The following is an 18,071-nucleotide window of genomic DNA, read 5'->3' as shown; positions in this document are numbered from 1 at the left end:
AATTAAGAGAGGTTACAAAGAGAAGATAACATTGCCTTTGGAACTTGCTGTGTAACAGACGGAAGGAATGGCATTCTACAGAGAAGAAGTGTACATGCTATGTCATGGAAATATTGTGGAGTGGGGAATATCTGAAAATACGGATTGAGTGTGACTGCATTAAGGCTGTGAGCAAGGGGGTAAAGGGAGAATGTAATTTGAGGCTGTACACATCTCGACTGTGCCTCATGCTGAGAAATGTGTAAGGTATCCAGGGACAGCCACCAGTGTACACAGCAGCATGGTGATTCACACATTTCCTGGGACTTATTTTCTGACTAATGGATTTGGGGTAGACTCTTCCTTTCTGAAGTTCCTACATAGGAAGATAGGGAGGAGAAGTGTTTCGGCAGTACAACTATAACTGCATTTCTTACTTGTACCTTACAAGGGTCTCAAATTCTATAACATGTCTGACACCGCAACAGAGCTCTGGGAAAACACAATATTTTATTCATATCTTTTGTTGCTAGGGCAGATAACCTAGAGAAGCAATTCAAAGTAATATTGCCTCATGACTTTGAATGTTTTTGTCCAAGATGAGCTGAATTCATTGTTTAGAGATTTCATGGCAGCAACAGTATGCGACAGAAGCTATCTCTTTTATGATAATCCTGAAGCAGAAAGAAAGAGACCAAGGTAATAGCACAGGGAAACAGACCCCTCCCTCAAAAGCAATGTCCCCAAATTCCCAGTTCTCTCAACCAGGTCTTCTTCCCCGTGCCCAGTCAAGGCATCAGAGTTAATCCATCCATGAAGACCATTCATGATCTAGTTACTTCCACAAAGCCCTACATCTGAACACGTTTCTGGGAACACTTAGTACAATGTAGCATTTCAAATCAAACTAGCTTTTAATTATCTGTCTGTACTTTAGCTCTGAGAGTTATGTGACTTTAGCATCTCAGATCTCTCTTCTTCGAGAAACAGGAGTATTCTGTTATTCACTTCATGGAGTTGCATAAGGTCAAATGACTTCTGCAAACTCCTATTTGGAAGAGCTAAGACAAATAAACTAACAAAAAGTCCAAAGTTCAAAATATAGTTGAAACACAATAGTCTTTCATCCAAGGATCCTGAATCAGTCAGTGTTTAATCTGAAAGTGATCTCACTGGAAATTCACTGGCATTGGGAGTTAGTATTGTTTTCTTGCATCTGTATTAAGTAACCATTCTCACAATCTATAAAGAAATTCTAATTGCCCTGGAGAAACGGGCATTCTGCCTGTTTGTTAATCCAAGACTTTGGAATGATTACAGAAATACAAGCATATAACATTTTCTCTTCTTGTAATACTGTAGAAATTTGAAAATCATACATTTTTTTATTTTAGTGAAGTAAAAAGAAAGGAGATATTTTGGAGTGATTATTCCTCTTGTCTTCACAAAAGAGAGCGAGAGAATAAGTGAATGGGCATATTTAAAGTCACACTACATGACTTTAAAATTTGAAAGAAATGTTACTGTTATATAAGAATTAAGAAGGGGGGCTGGGGAGATGGCTCAGTGGTTAAGAGCACTGACTGGTCTTCTGAAGGTCCTGAGTTCAAATCCCAGCAAATACATGGTGGCTCACAACCACCCATAATGAGATCTAATATCCTCTTCTGGGTGTCTGAAGACAGCTACAGTGTACTTACATATAATAAATAAATAAATCTTTAAAAAAAAAAGAATTAAGAAGGACAGGAACAACAATAACAACAAAAGAACAAACAAAAACCCCCCAAGTAGAGCCTTAAGAATATAGTGGATAAAACACAACTTTACCTTTCTGTGATTTAACTGTTCTTCCTTGTAAAGGAGGGGAAGGAGAGAAGGAGAGATGGGTGAGGAAAATGGGTGAAATGATTATCTTAGCACAGGTAAGTACAATGATAACTTCTAGGAGAAAAGCTCTAGGCATCTCAATATTTTAAACAAAGAACATAAAATCTAACAAAATAAGTAAACCATAAAAGTTATGAAGACCACCCATTTACATTTGACTTGGAAGGATTGTCTTTAAACAGCGTGTTTTACTAACCTCAAAGGTGAATATAGACATAGAGGAGCCAATTAGAGAAGAAGCCACACTCCCCGAGGGGGGAAGAAGCCCTGACATGTAAAAATACAGAAAAATATTGGAAATGTCAGGATGGATGGTGCTAACTCAGATAATCACTTCAAGCCAATTGTGATGTCACTTGGGGGGATGATGAAAGCCAGTTTTCTTCACCCATGGTGATTATGTAATGAACCTGGTTGACTCGTGTTTACATTTCATATGGTCTGCTAAGGATTTCATTATATCCCTCTCTCCCGGTTAAGTAAGTTTAATTTAAAATGGAATGAAAACGAAACAAGAGTGAGAGTAAACTACATGTGTGCATGCCTTGGCAATTTGCTAACTGTCCCTCATATTTTAATGTTCTTAAAGGCAAAGAGCATTATGTATCCTGGAACTTTCACTATACCTATTATTTGCTGATACTGTGCCCAAACTGAGCAACTTAAGCCATGGTTGTGAAACTTATAAGTAATAAACACCAGCCTATTGCATATTTTACCTGTAGTGATGTAGTTCATCAAATATAGTGATAATTTGCAAGGTGTCTAGCTCAGAAACCCTGCGGCTGATATTTGGTCCATCAAATATAACTATTTATAACTATACTGCTAGACCTTTCACTCAGAGTGATGTATTTCTCAACTTTAACTTTATTCTATGTATTATTTTCCTAGAGCTACTGCTGTATAAAATAAAAGAGCCTCAAACCCTGTGAATCAATATGGCAGAAGCTATGAACTTTCAGTTCTATGACAGTGGTTTCAAGTCTGAAATCAAGGTGTCAGCACAGCCACCAGGACTCTACTTCTCCCCTCTCAGAATCCTTCCTTCTCTCCCCAGCTTCCGGGGTTTTGCCGTCAAATCTTGGTGTTCCTTGGCTTATTAGAAAAGATTTCAATTTCTTCTTCCAGGCCATAGGCCTCCATTTATATATAGCTCTTCTTTTATGAAAACAATGATCATTTTAAGTTGTGGCCTCATCCCATTCATTTCAAATCATTATATGTCCAATGTGTCTACTTACAAATGAAGTCTTCTTCAGAGATGATAGAAGTTAGGATGTCAACACACCTATTTTGACAATATCATGCCTGTCACTATACTTTTACACTCACGGTAATTTCTGTATGACTCCATGTGATTGTCAAGTACAGTTTGCAAGAAGGTAGTGAATCGTTGCTTAACCGTGTAAGACAGCAGGACAGACAGCCTCTGCTTCATAGTAGCTCTCCCAATACAAACAGTCCCTAAATAAAAGATAATTTTAGTAAATATTGCTTGACTCAAATGTCGTTGCTCATTTTGTGTTGGGTTTCATCTTGAACCAGAAATGTGTGGCTGTGCAGGCTTTGCTGTGCATGGGTGATGCAGTTACAAAGGGTAGCTAGCATGAGGGGCATTTCCTTGTGATGATGAGCAGATACATGTGTACTGATGACCTACATTGGGTGTTTTGCCTTAGTTTGCCTTTTGCTTATTCAGTCATGGGGGAAAGAGATTTCCAGGGATTGTGAGAATCCATCAAATATCAAGAGCTGAAAGCACTTGTATACAGGAAAGCCTAACATACATTTCATACATACTGAGCATCTGTGTACTTTGTGGTACTCTAACGTGCCATTTTTGAGGTCCTAGAAAATGACAGTGTCAGAAGGCTAAATTCAGGACTACTAGTTAATTTGTGATTGCATGCAGACTCTAGGCTGCACTAATCAAATCTCCTGCCTGGCCTCACTGCCTCTCAATAACAGGAGCTCTGTTCTGCATTTAAAAAACACATTCTGAGGGGTGGGGTCTGTGTCCAAGCTCTTTCAGAGGAAAACCATTCTGTGTAGACTATCTAAGCATCCTCTAAGTTTATGGTTTCTGTCCTCTGGTGGAAGCTGGCCATGCCTGAGGCCTGTGCTGCTCATGATTTGTCTACATTTACAGCCATCACCTGCTACCACTGTTCTGTCTTGGGTACCAGTTACTCCAAAGTCAACTAAGAGTTTTGCATGGATGTTCCTGAGGAAAGAAGAGATTTGCAGATGATGGGCTCTGATGTCCACAGCACCCATTCATTAGTCTCTGCATCTTCAAGGGTTATTCATATAAAAATTTTTCAAGAAAATGTACACAGAGTACTTTTGAAAAGCAAATGTTTGTGCAAAAAAAGAAAAATGAAACTGTTTTGGGTTTGTGGTGTTGGCTGCAGCCTTTTTGGAAGATAATTACTACACTGAGTGATTGTTAGCACAGAACACAAAGGCCCTTGTGATCTCATCTGATGAAGTCAGCATTTCTATTGAATTGTAAGCATGCCATCCAGATTCCCAATCCATTTTTGTCTTTCTGCATTTGCCTGGATGAGTACATTTCATTGCTAATTTTAATCAACTATCTTTTCTTTGACATATAATTATTCAAATCTTCTTTATATAGAAATCAAGACGTCCCTCCAAGGCATTCTACACTGAGGAGAGATGACAAAGTGCAAGGGTTTTATGGTGTGAGTTTTAAAGCCCACCAGATGTTGTTTTCATAGTGAAATTCATTAACTCTTCAGTCTCAGTTCATTTACTAGCAAAATATTGATGATAGTAATTCCAAAGTTTCTTGAAACTTTGGTTGATATTAAAATAAGTGGGAGAGGGTCGGGTGGCAGGCATGGGGAGGGGGGAGACAACAAGGGTTTGTTCTTGTTGTTTCTGTTTGTTTGTTTGTTTTTTAGAGGGGAACTGGGAAAGGAGAAATTTACATGTAAATAAAGAAAATATCTAATAAAAAAGATATTTCATCATTCTTTTATGACACTGAATCTACAAAACCCAGGGGTGAGGATTTCTCCTGTACCATTCCCTAAGTTTATGTTAATAGTAGTTACAAAAATCTCTCAGGCTACTAATGGCTTAGTGCCACATTACTGTTCTCACCCCTATATTATAATTAGTATGTCTCTATATTATTCACAACTCCTAATTCATCAATTGGAAACAAGAAGTTCTTCTAAACTCCTTTTTTGGGTCTGCTCATTTGATAGAGTATCTCCCAGAGATCAGGAATATGCTACTTATTTTTACCTACTTATAAAGTATACAGCTCAGGCAAGTGAAAGAGATGCAATTGTCTATATTGTTGGCATAACAAGCTGATTAGAAAACTGAATGTGCAGAAACCTGAATGATACAGGTTTGTAATAGGTACAGAAGGAGCATCAGCTACTTCTAGCATGCCAGCATAATTGTTTGTTAGTGTGTGTGTGTGTGTGTGTGTGTGTGTGTGGAGAAAGAGAGAGAGAGAGAGAAAGAGAGATAATGGATTATGTTATAAGATTTTATATTTAACACTCATTTAGAATCTGATTCTTTTTAAGTATGATAAATTCACTTAATTTATTTTTAAGGCAGATACAATGAAAGCAGAAAGATGTTACATGTTAGATATGGTGTGTTTCCACCAAAAGATACATGTATAGACCTCTTGGTCCATAGCCTTTGAGGGGAAATTGACTCAAGAAGGTTATGACAACCCTAAATGGGACATTTATATTAACTCTAAAACTATCCAGGCTCAGAAAGTTGGAAAAAAAATCATTGAAAAAGAAGCAGAAAAAATGTGAGAGTCAAAGACTGGGGAGAAATGCTGTCTTTTGGGAATGACAGGGCAATTGTATTCAGGAACACATGGCAGTTGTAATTACCTGCACAAAAAAGTATAGAAGATCAAGCCAACCAAAGTTCTAGCATAGGTGGAAGAAATCCAGACCCCACTCCTCACTGAGTAGCTTCAGATATTGCTAGTTAGCTGGGAGAAAGAAAGTAATTCTTTTTGTGAAGTTATGGGCCACTGGTAGGTTTCCCATGCTCAGAAAGATGGCCCCATTAATGCACATATGAATACCACTAACAAGATCTTGTGAGTTATAGAAAAACTAGAAGTCCTGAGAGGGCCAAGTTGAGGTAAACAAGAAAGGAGTTGGAGGAGATACCTGGAGGTTAGATATAATAATATTTCAATATATTTTGAAATATATATGTATACATAGAATTCTCAAAAATATAGAAAAATGAACAAAAGAGTCTTGTCCTAACCTGTAGGTTAGTTCAGATGGAGCCATAATTTAACAACAATATTGAGAAGAGGTATAAAGTAAAATGGGGAGTATTGTCAGAAGATGTAAGTCATTTTGTCAGAGGAATCAGTATTTCTTTAAAGGGTGTATCTTGTTTCTGGGTCTTTTTCTATGGTCCTCACTGCCATAAAATGAACATCTCTGCCGAACCACAGTCTACAGCTGATGCTATCAGCCATCACAGGTCTAGAAGCAACAGAGCTAGCTGACCATAGTACCGTCTAAAAGCATAAATCATAGTAAATACTTCCTTCTAAGTCATCTTAGGTTTTCTCACAGAAGAAAAAAAATATGGAAGGTAAGCTTCTTGTCAATTGTCATGAAGAAACTATGAGTTGAACAGAATGGACATAATAATGGTATGATTAGTTTTACTTGCATCTTTATGATATCATTTACCTTTGTGTAACAGGATGTGTCTGAGCTTTGAGGGATGGTATAGTCATTTAGCTCACGACCAACATTGTGCAGTAATTTTACCTTAACAAGGCAGAAGGCAAAGCTCATAATGCTTGAGCTGTAGTAAATCATCTAGCTCCTGCTGAGGTTTGAGATAGCAAGTATACTTTTACCAGTGATATAATAATCAAACTAGCAGTGTGTGCCCTCCCCCCAGCCTGAGTGGGCTGAACCAGACCTTGACCTTGCCACAACCAGCTAGCCCACCTAGGGTGGAGTCTTTTGCCTTTGGGGAGGTCTATTGTTCTGCCAACTCTGCAGCTCCCTGTTGAGCTGCTGAGCCTGTCTTCAGGACAAAACAACAAGATGCTAATGAGGCACCAAGATCCTGGCATAGTGGAGGATGGGTTCCATCTCTTTATAACCTCAGACTTCTAAGTAAATATTGGGCCTTGATCAGAAACTTGTCTTGGTCTCATCCTTCTCTCACCATCCTACCCATTCAGCACCATCGCAGCCCCATCTTTCCTCTCAGGAACCCAGTAACCTGTGACCACTGGAGGCTACAACAGTGTGTACAGTGTGCATGGCCCAAGGAAGTTGATATCAGTTTGCACAGTTCTGAATCATGTCCAACTGCTGCTCAACTTTCACTCCCAAAGAAAGTTGACATACACCAGATAAAGACCTATGAGGAATTTGGTAGTCATAGTTTGTGGTTTTATGCATTCAGTCATGCAATGAGTTGTTTCCTGATTCATTAGATAGCCAATGTTCAACAAATATTTTGCTAATTAGTGTCACATATTAATCTATCCTATCACATAAAATGAAAATGAGTCCTACATCTTATTATTGATAAACTTCCAGAAGAATGAGTTCAATGAGCAAACTAACACTAAAAGGATATCAAGTAACAACTGAGAAATAACTCTGGAAAAGGAGAAAAGAGTAATGGAGTTGTTTTTGTCAAAGTAGTATTTAAGGTAATCATTATACTATTATGGCAAGACTATGAGGTCCCTCTGCAATCTATTATTCATATGGATCAGACTATAAAGAACAGAGCTAAATTATTGAAATGCTATGTAATTCCACTAAAGCATTGTTACAATTTTCAGATTTAAGTGTATGTTAGTATGTACGGATTACTCAAAAGGCAAGAGATTGTCAAGACACCTTAAATCATTAAGAAAGCCTGAGAACCCAAGGTAGACAGAGAATGAGTGCTGATCCCTGCATCTGAAAAGTATAACTGCCTGCAGCCTGTAATGACTTAGTCAATAACATTTTTAAATAAAATATCATCATCATAAGCACAGGACTTAGGTTTGTGTTTCCAACCCTTTCAGGTGCTTAACAAAGTAAACTCCAAAAGATGTCTTTAAGCGATTTTTATTTTCTATTTCCATCTTTATCTATAAAGAGCACTCTGTGGACCAGGTGTCACTATTCTCATATACAAGAACAAATTATAAAATTCAGAGAGCCGAGTCTTACGTCCAGGATGTTGTCTCACTCACAAAGACACAGAGACGGGGATCGATGCGATAAGCAAGAGGTTTAATAAAGATCCAGTATACTGGGGTCCTCCCGCAATCAAGGCAAAGACGATCCCAAGGAACAAAAGCACACACTTTTTATACCCTTTCATAACAGGTTTACAGCATGAGTTGGTTATCTCTCATTGGTGAAGCTTATTATTCTTTGTATCCACTGCCCTTTGTGCCCCAGGTGAGGAGGAGATACCGGGAGAGATCAATCCCCTACTGCAGACATTTCCTGGAGCCAAGCATTACTCCCTGCATTTAGGGCATCTCCAGGGGACAGATGTTTATTCAGTAAACTCTTTTTAAGCTCTCTGACTTTAAGCTTAATAGATATTCCTGCCTTCCCTATGTTTTTATGAGGTGTCCCTGTTTGCTCAATTCTTACAAAATAAAAGGTTACCCTTTTGATTGAAGATTGCTAAGAGCATAACCATTTACAAAATAAAAACAAAGACAAAAACACACACATACAAAAAAAAGTCATGAAAGTAAAGTAAACATATGTCTAGAAATTATGTTTTTCCTCATGTAGTGTCTAATCAGTGAGAACAGAGTTTGTAGCCCTGTCCAACTGCTAGTATGTCATAGCCTCTCGTTTCTGCTGCACCACAGATTCTGTCTAGCTCTGATCTACAGACCAGAGACAGTTCCAGCACTGTAGGCTGGAGCTTCCTTGTCTCAAAAACTAAGAATGATAGTTTTATTCTTATGAGAAATTAAACTTATATTTGAAAATGAACCAACTTCAGGAAAAATTTAAAATATAATAAAATATAATGTGAAATAATATATATAATGTCTCAAAACCAGGCAGTTCTGAAAATATTTAGTAGTTAAATAATCTAGAGCTAATTATCTTATTTTTTTTCAACACTTTATTGGTACTTTGTAACTTTCCCATCATTCCTCAGTCCCACCTGTCTCCCTTCCCTTTGTGCATTTCTTCTACCCTTACAAACTCTCTCCTAACAGAGGAAAAAAAAAAAAAGAAATCTCATTGAGGAAGCTATAGTGTGCCAAAGTGTGTCCCACAATATACTTTCATCCACACTTCTTTACTTCCAAATGTTCATTGCAATGGCTCATTGAATAGGAATGAGGTCTCCAGCTTCTGCTGTTTTATCAATACTGGAACCTCACTGGGACTCCTCTTGACTATACTGTTGTTGCCTTGTGTCATGGAGAATCTGTAGCTTTTGATCTGTAGGACTGGCCCCTTCATTCATTCTAGCAGATGGGGTAGACGTTCTGTGTGCCAATTCAAAGTCCTGGATCTGGGTCTGAGAGGTATCCTAGCTGGTCAGCCCATGGGCACTCTAGCACTCACATGCTTGTGTGACTGAGAAATATAGGGAGCTAATTTTTTAATAACATTTCATTCTTATGTCACTCTTCCCATTTTGAAGTTAAATAATAATGATGATAATGGTAGAAATAATGTTCTTGTGATGATGATGATAGTGGTGATGATGATGATGATGATGATGATGATGATGATGATGATGATGATGATGATGATGATGATGATGATGGAAATAATGATAATGATAGTGGATGGAGATAATGATGTTAATAACACAGGAACTGCTATTCTTTTAGTACTATTTGCAGACCAGAATTTCAGACTAGATGATGGGAAACAAAAGCTAACATTGGGCAAGGATGGAGTATAAATCAAATTCATAAAGACTTTTTTTTTAGATTTAGAATAATTATCAGTTATGGAAAAATAAGAAACCAATGCTTTGAAATGTGAAAGCAAAAATGAATGAAGAATACACCCTTGGTGAAGAAAATAACAATGTTTTCATATAAAAGTCCTTGTGGAGTCATTTCTAATGGAAATAGAAGAAAAGGGGTTCCAGTGGTTGGTCATCAATTACCAATGTGACAGGACTGAGAAATGTCTTAGACCAGAGAAGCACACTTTTGGGTTCGTCTGCGAAGTGTATTTTAGACAAGATAGACATGTGGGATAGTAACTGAGTGTAAACTCCATGTTAAATATAGAGGACTTCAGCTAGTAGACTGAGACCTAAAAGAAAAAAAAAGCTGGAGTAGAGGAAGCTAGCACAGGTGTGTGACTTCCCTCCTTCATACCCTGAATGTGGTTGTTACTACTGTTCTTGCATGGATACTGGACTTCAGAATTTTCATTCTTCTAAAGTGGAATCAGCAGCAAGACCTCTGTAGAGAAGCATTTAAGCCTCAGCATCACACCACAACTGATGAGGTAACCTGGAGTGAGCCATACCAGGATCCCTGCTTCTACAGCATACAGTCATCCACTGTTGATCTGCACATCCTCCATGCTCTAAGACAATACAATTCCTTTTCTATAACATGCACACACATACGTGTATATGTATATGTGTGTGTCTGTGTGTGTGAATATATGCATGTAATATATATACATATATATGTAATAGACATATATATATTTAAATTTATATATATATATATGTTCTGTCTTAGAGATCCTTGATGACAAAATGAGGCCTAAATGTGCTAGGCTGCAGTAGATGTGGTCAAATAAAGTGAGAACTGAAATAGCTACAGCTTTTAGAATTATTCTCTGTACTTAGCTGCACTTTTATCATTTTGATATTCCATGTTTACACTCAATACTGAAATTGATGTAGGTCAGATACTTTTGTTATATAGTTATACATAAACTTGATTTTGTCAGAGACTAACATTCTTAGAAATATATACACTTTTTACTTTATCCTTTGTGAATCCAGTTCAGTTTCTTTGGGGTGTTTATTATTGAGAAAATTATTTCATTCTCAACAAGTTTGGATTTAATCACTTCTTTGGCTTTTGGAAGCTTAGTGTGCTTTTGTTTGTTTGTTTTTATTTTGCCTTTTTGAGACAGGGTCTCATAGGTCAGGCTGTCCTAGAACTCACTATATAGATCGGGCTGCTTGAACTCACAAAGATTCTCTTGCCTTTTCCTTCTGAGTACCGGAATAAAAGTTGTGCACCACTCTATGCAGCTGTAAACTAAGCATGTTAAGCTGGAGTTGTGATCAGTGAGTGGAAGTATGGACACAGGTTCACAGCACTTTACAAATTGTACTTGGATAGGATGCATTATGTACATCTATAGAAGTCTTTCAGCAATGTCCAGCTTTGGCTAACTTTCTTCTCCAGATGTAAACGCTGAGGGTCATTTTCACTAAGATCTGTGTTAGTTACATATTAGAACCCACCACCAAACTGATTGGCTTAAAGGAATGTGTTGTGTTTCCATTTGTGTGGGTTAGAGTTTGGGGATTAGCTTAGTTAGGTAGTTTTGACTAGACATGGGACACCTGGACACTGAGTCACAGGCCTGAGAGTCCAGTAAGAAGTACAAGCTCACACACAGCCTCCCTTTCTCCTCTCAAAATGATTCTCAGTACAGCAGATGCCAGAGCCCAGGCAGAAGGACTAGTTTGCTCCCAATAAAGATAACAAAGAGCACTGAAGCCTGTCATCTAGAATAGTTATTCACTCAATTTGCATTTTGTAAGTTTCAGTCATGTGCCAGTTTGTTAAGAACTTGGAACACAGCCATGAGGAAAAGTCCTTTCTCCTTTTGAGAAAGAGAGAACAATTATAAGCACAATGTCATACTTTTTAGAAGATACCATCATGTAATATCGAGGAACTAGGTCAGGCAGAAACAAAAGAATTTTTTTGTTTAAATTCCTTCTTAAAGGATATCTTGAGCAAGAAAAGCTATTTGATCTCATGTTACTGTGATACATGCCAAAGGCTGCTGATGTGTTAACTGACAGGCACATAGTAATTTCACTTTTAGTGATAAGAGATTTACATGAATTCAGCTAATGTGGGAAGGTGTCCAGTCTCCGCTGAACATCACATAGAGAGGAGGCCCACAGGACCCTCCAGGAGTCCCAAACTCCTGGACATCCAGATACCACTGGGTCTTGAGGAGTTGGAAACAGAGGAGGTCACTGGGCAGAGGACTAACCCTAGGTCCAGGGGGAATGCAAAACTCCACCTTAACTTACCTGCAATTGTCCTTGGCTTAGCAGTGATTGTCTATAAGCATGGAGAGGCCTTCTGCAGGAGACTTAGACTGTGTGGCTGGCTCTGTAGGCGAAGGGTTTCTCTATACTCCCTATAGCGGTTCTTGATTAAAAAAAAAAATGTCTTTGGTTCCAAACTGTTTATTGATTGTTCATCATGGAAAATAGGTGCACATCATCTCCTCAAGAAAGACCAGAGGTTAAATACCTTTTGCAGGAAGGAATGTCCAGGAAGGGAAGCTTATGGGCTAAACTCTCAGGCCCTTTAAATTCTTGATTTGCATGGAGAATTCTATCCTGATCTACATGAACATAGCTCACATTCCTATGTAGGGAGTGTGGTCAAATGACAAGGGCCTAGTCAGAAGCACACGAAGCTCCTACCTTCCTCCCAGAGTTTCTGGAGCTTCCATCCAATTCAACCATACCAAGTTTCCTGGAGCAATCCACTGCCCCACAAACACAGGAGACATCATTTCCCCACAATGATATTAACTGAACCTTCATTATATACATGTTTACAGTATTATTTCATGGTAGCTCAGAAATAATAGTTTTATTGTGAACCTTATGGCAATATGATTGAATTCCTGATTCATCAACACTACTGACAGAATAGTGAGTTACGAAAGTCCAGAAGTATAGAAGAAAACAGTATTTCTATTGGGAACACAACTGAAACATACATTCTCTCTCTCTCTCTCTCTCTCTCTCTCTCTCTCTCTCTCTCTCTCTCTCTCTCTGTGTGTGTGTGTGTGTGTGTGTGTGTGTGTGTGTGTTTGTGTGTGTGTCTTTTGTGTGTGTCTGTGAGTTTCCCTCTAAAGAAACAATAGTTCTGGTTAAAAATTATGTATGTATACATTTAAATTTGTGGTTAAGTAGTTTAAAATGTCCATGTTTGGAATTCATGGGTCGTAAACATATTTCAAAAGCTTAATGCTGCTCCTATTAAGTCACATATCAGAACAGCAAACATATACAGAAAAAGCCGATGTTCTCCTATGAGTAACAGATAAGTCAGGGATGTGATCATTACCAATCTTTAAAGCAATAGTGTTTTTCCCACAAAATTCACAGAGGCTCCCACATTTTTATGGACCTTGATTAAATTACTGCTGCTTCTTGGCACTTACCAATAATAAAGTCCACTCAAATAAAAAAACAAAAAAAATGCTGTTTTCTTAGGTCTAGTTGACTGCTGAAAGACAGATGAAGTGACAAAGTTGGCCATTTGAGATTCATCACACCACTGCAGTTTGGCTTTTCAGTGTGTCAGTTCTCTAAAGCTAGTCTCTCTCACCAAGCTCCAGCCAAGCTAGAGGATGTTCTTTTATTTGTCTGTTTATTTTTGAGACTGCGTCTTCCTTGCTAAGTAGTCCAGGCTGGACTTAATCTCATGTTGCTCCTACTTCAGCCTTTTGAGCGCTGGAATAACAGATGGTTGCCATCAAACCCAGAAACAATTTTTCTTCTGCCTCTCCTACTTAAAATTTCCTTTTACTCAACACAATCATTCATAAACCTGAAGTTCCATCTATCATAGAATTCTTTTTTGCTGTTTCTCCTGCAACCTCTTATCGAAGTTTTCCCTTCCTCTGAGCAAGCAAATGTGGTCAAGACAATATTTCTGTCTGAGTTTTGAGGTTGCCTTAATACCATGTGGCCACTGTGTGCTGAGCCCTGGGATCACTGTGTTTAGCACTGGTACCAGAATGGCTGCCATCATTGCTTATGTGATGGCATTGCAGAATGCTATACCAGAAATGTGCTCATTAAACACGGACTGAGTGATTACAGCAGAGGCCAGCACAGATATGACTGCTTATGTCACATCCACATAGTACTTATCTCCTTCTTGTAACAGCATGGGACAAAAGGAAAGATTCAGAATAGCAGCCAGAGTACTGAATCAAAAATTTCCAAGGGCCCAGAAGAACAGTTGAGTGGCGCTTATTTGTCTTTCCCACGAGAGTCTCCCTGATCCAGGTGGTCATTAGGGAGTGTATGTTGGAGTGCAAGTAGATTTGTGGGTTGGATGGAAGTTGTATTGTAAGACCCTGATGAGGCTTAGCTTACCAGAGACCCCCTGAGTGAATCACATGGAGCCTGATCAAAGCAAAGAGCATGAGGATTTTTATTTCAGTGCACTGAGGCTGTTCGTGACCCTCAGGAAAGGAGGCAACCCCACACAGCTTGTTCAGTGAGCTTTTATACAATTTTCAGGACAGCAGCCATTAGATACAATGTGATTGGTAGAACAGTGTGACTTTTTAAACTGATTGGTTTTTAGGGAATGAGGTGGCAAGGACTTCCCTTGCCTGAAGGTGACAAAGGTCTACCATGCAGAATGTCCCCCCACGCACACATAGTTTCTCACCCTGTGATCTGAGGAATGTTAATTAGCCTTTCCTTTCCATAGAGTTCTGCTACCTTCCTAAAGTTCTTGAGCTCATCTTATTAAGGAAATTCCTGGCCTCTTGGTGTTTTTTCTGAGATATCCCTGTTTACTTGGATCTTACAGTATCTCAGGCATGTCTCTGTCTAAGTAGCACATAGAACTAACAAGGCAAATCCAAAAAAAAACTCATTCTTATCAAACAGATGAAGGAGAAATTGTATCCCTTGTTCTTACTTATTTCCATTTTAGAGAATTGCAACCAGTGGCCTCCATTAGCTTCAAGACAGTATAACATTTGGTGACAGGAAGCTCCAGGGAAAACCAGGAGAGCAGTTTATGAAGGACCTCAGTCTCTAACTAGCGTCCAGTCCAGAAAGAGTCAGACTGAACTTCTATGAACAAAAAGGGCACAAATAAACATGTGCATTTCATTTCAGAAGAACTCTTCCTAAAATAACATGAAGAGCTGTGATAATACATGGAGAAAGTGGGCATAATGAGCAATTCTTCAACATTTAATATTGAGACTGAAGACAGAGAAAGACCAAGAGCAACAAAGATGAACTGCATTTCTTTGACTGACAACGTCAATATAGATCCCTTTGCCAAAGCATAGCATTCACTGATGGTCCCTTTTCTGTAAACTTGAAAAACTTTAGAAACTTGAAAACAATAGCGTGGGTTAAACGACCAGTACCTGTTCTTCTGAAGAACTATGCAAAAATTTTAAATGTGAAAATTCTAAAGGCGAAAGGAGCAACTGAAAACACTGAAAAGAAAGGGAAGCCAAATTAACCAATGAGAATTTTTTGTGTCACATTTATACTGAATGGGTTAGGGTCTGTAATGAATACAACCCACCCTACCCCACCCCCATCCCCATCCTCCACCAGTTATGAGCTGCCTGTGGTGGAACGTGTAAGTTTTGCAATGTGCTATTTCCTACCTTTTTTATAAACTGCAGAAACAATCCAGGCAATATTAGGAGCCTTATCTTTTCTGTGAAATACAATCAAAGCTGTACTAGCTTTTCCTAAATCATGGCAGTCAGAGGAGCTGAGGAACTTCCATCATTGTGTCCATGGAAGCCGGGGAGAAACAGGCAACCAGAGTAAAATTTGAAAAAAGGAAACCATGTTTCAGACTAAAGAGGAAACTGCTTAATCTCCTGAGGAAAAATAAATAAATAAATAAAAACTATATGGCAAATAAACTAGATCAAGTTCTAAATAATGTCATTTTTATAAAAGCAGCTGTGAGTATGGAACAGAAGCTTATGACTCTAAAAGAAGCTGAGATACACCTGTTAAGAAACTAAAATAGGGCTAGGATGTTGATTTTGGTCTCAATATGAAAATGACTTTAACAGGAGACTGAAGAAATAGGTATTTAAAACAATGGGGATATGGCAAAGTTTAGAGGGAGAAAAAAAGTATTCATGTCCTTGACATAATAGTACACATTTTAACTAAAGAAATAAAAGATCACACTCTACAGAGCAGAAATGCGAGAACACGGTGATCACTGGATTCACCATGCATTTTCAGCTTTATATCTTCCATGCTATCGTTTCTGTCTTTTACAACATGTACACACGACTGTCCCATGCCATTCTGTGTTTTACTTCCAATCTCTGCGAATTCTCACAACTTGGCCCTCACAGTCTCACTATCTTTTGAGCCCCTAACATGTTTCATGTTTACAGCATCACCCAGGTCATGCCCTGACTTATCACTGAATTATCCCATAGGTTGACTGGTGCTTCCCTTCTCTGCCCTGCTATGTACCTTAACTCCCAGCTACCTTATCCCAAAGTCAATAGTCAAAGAGACATGGTCTCAGCAGTGTAACTGAAGAGTATAAGGACAAGATAGGACAATGAGTGGAAAGAGAGAGAGAGAAACAGGAAAGATTTGAGTCTATCCATTAAAGAGCCTTATTTGTTTGTTTATAACATGCTTTCTATGTGTCAGGACATGTTCTAAATATTTTACAAATAATACCCTTTGAATGCTCATAAAGATTCAAGAGGCAAACATCATATAGTATCACTCACAGGAACTAGTTAGTAGTGTAATGAAAAAGAAAATTAAAAATTTAGCAGGTACTTGCCCATGTAAGCCTGAGATTGAAAGAGTTAAATTGGAGACCAGTACTGAAAACCACAGGAGCCAGGCCTGCAAGAAGCTTCAGGCCAGCCAGGGAAAAGCTGTTAAGAGAGCCCAGACCAGGGGTGTAAATCTCAGAGATAAGGCAAGGAGGTGTCCGGCCGAGGCGCCTGAGACACGCCTGGCCAGACATTGAGTGATGGACCCTGGACCATTTGGTTTCCTTAAGTGTTAGCTAAGGGTCAGTATGAATTTTGAATAGCACTCTCCCCTCTTGCTAGGAATTTCACTTTTTTTTAGGAATTCTCAACTCTGATCTGCACACACGACATTCAAAATAGCCAATCATGTATAGCCACACCAATTCCTTTGTCTCCCCAGACTTTTTTTCCTATAAAAAACCTTAACCCCTGGACCTTGTGGTCGGATTTCCCTAGACTCCTGCGTGAGTTGGATTGGGAAACGAACCAGGGCCCTGAATAAAACTACCTCTGCATTTGCATCAAGACAGCTCTTCATGTTCTTTGGGTGCATGTCTCCTGGGACTTGAGCGGGAACTCCCTATGGGGTCTTTCAGTAACATTCTCAGTCATCAGGTAAATTGGGACTTTCTTATCCTCTAGTTTTCAGCCACCTATCTTTCTTAAGATTACACAATTCATACCAGATCTTTGATACCAGACCTCAGAATTGGCTAGGAAAACTCTGCCTGAAGCAACATCTGGCTTCTTGGGAAAATGAGTAAGTGCTTTTGTTTTCTCTGGAGAATCTTCTCTGGGTATTTCCTTGTCCCCAAAATTCCTCCCAGTGCTATAGGAGCAGAAGACAGTAAGTTAATTCTTACTATGTTATAAGCCAATAGATTATCCTTCACCCTAGATCCTCCTGCAGAAGCCTTTAAGACAACAGGAAGGATGAAGGCAAACAATGTCTCGGCACTCAGGAGGTAGAGGCAGAGGCAGGTCTTTATGAGTTCAAGGCCAGCTAAGTTCAAAGTTATTTCCAGGACAGCCAAAACTGTTACACAGAGAAGCCCTATCTTGAAAAACCAAAAAGAAAAAAATTGGTCCACATTTACAGCAGGAAGATCATGGATTCAAGGGACTGTGAAAGAAGAACAAAGGGAAAGCATTATGAGAAGAAAACAACACAGCTCCATGAAGACCAATATTCTAGATGATATGATAAGCAGATTCTCTCATGTGAAGTAAGAGGGTTTTTAAACACCATGGGAAGCCCTGTAGCAAAACATTTTTGTTACCTTTTCATGTTGTTTTGTAAGAATTTGTCACATAAGAGCATCTATGACTGTTAGCATCAAGAACCTGCCTGCAGCAGATATGTGGGCGGGTCCACAGACCTGTCGCCAGGAC

The 18,071-nt window shown here is 38.8% G+C and overlaps 1 long non-coding RNA gene across 1 annotated transcript; it reads right to left on the bottom strand.

Annotated features, from left to right (window-relative positions):
- Positions 1–470: 470 nt before the first annotated feature.
- LOC116094736 lies at positions 471–2,179 on the bottom strand. The gene is made up of 3 exons (XR_004120280.1): positions 2,066–2,179; positions 1,810–1,833; positions 471–653 (listed from the first exon to the last, which is right to left on the bottom strand). It is a non-coding gene; the product is annotated as an uncharacterized LOC116094736 (long non-coding RNA).
- Between the last annotated feature and the right edge of the window lie 15,892 nt (positions 2,180–18,071).

The sequence above is a fragment of the Mastomys coucha genome, unplaced genomic scaffold, assembly GCF_008632895.1.
Source record: "Mastomys coucha isolate ucsf_1 unplaced genomic scaffold, UCSF_Mcou_1 pScaffold17, whole genome shotgun sequence".
Lineage (NCBI taxonomy): Eukaryota > Metazoa > Chordata > Mammalia > Rodentia > Muridae > Mastomys > Mastomys coucha.
This window is presented reverse-complemented; position numbering and strand designations above follow the sequence as displayed.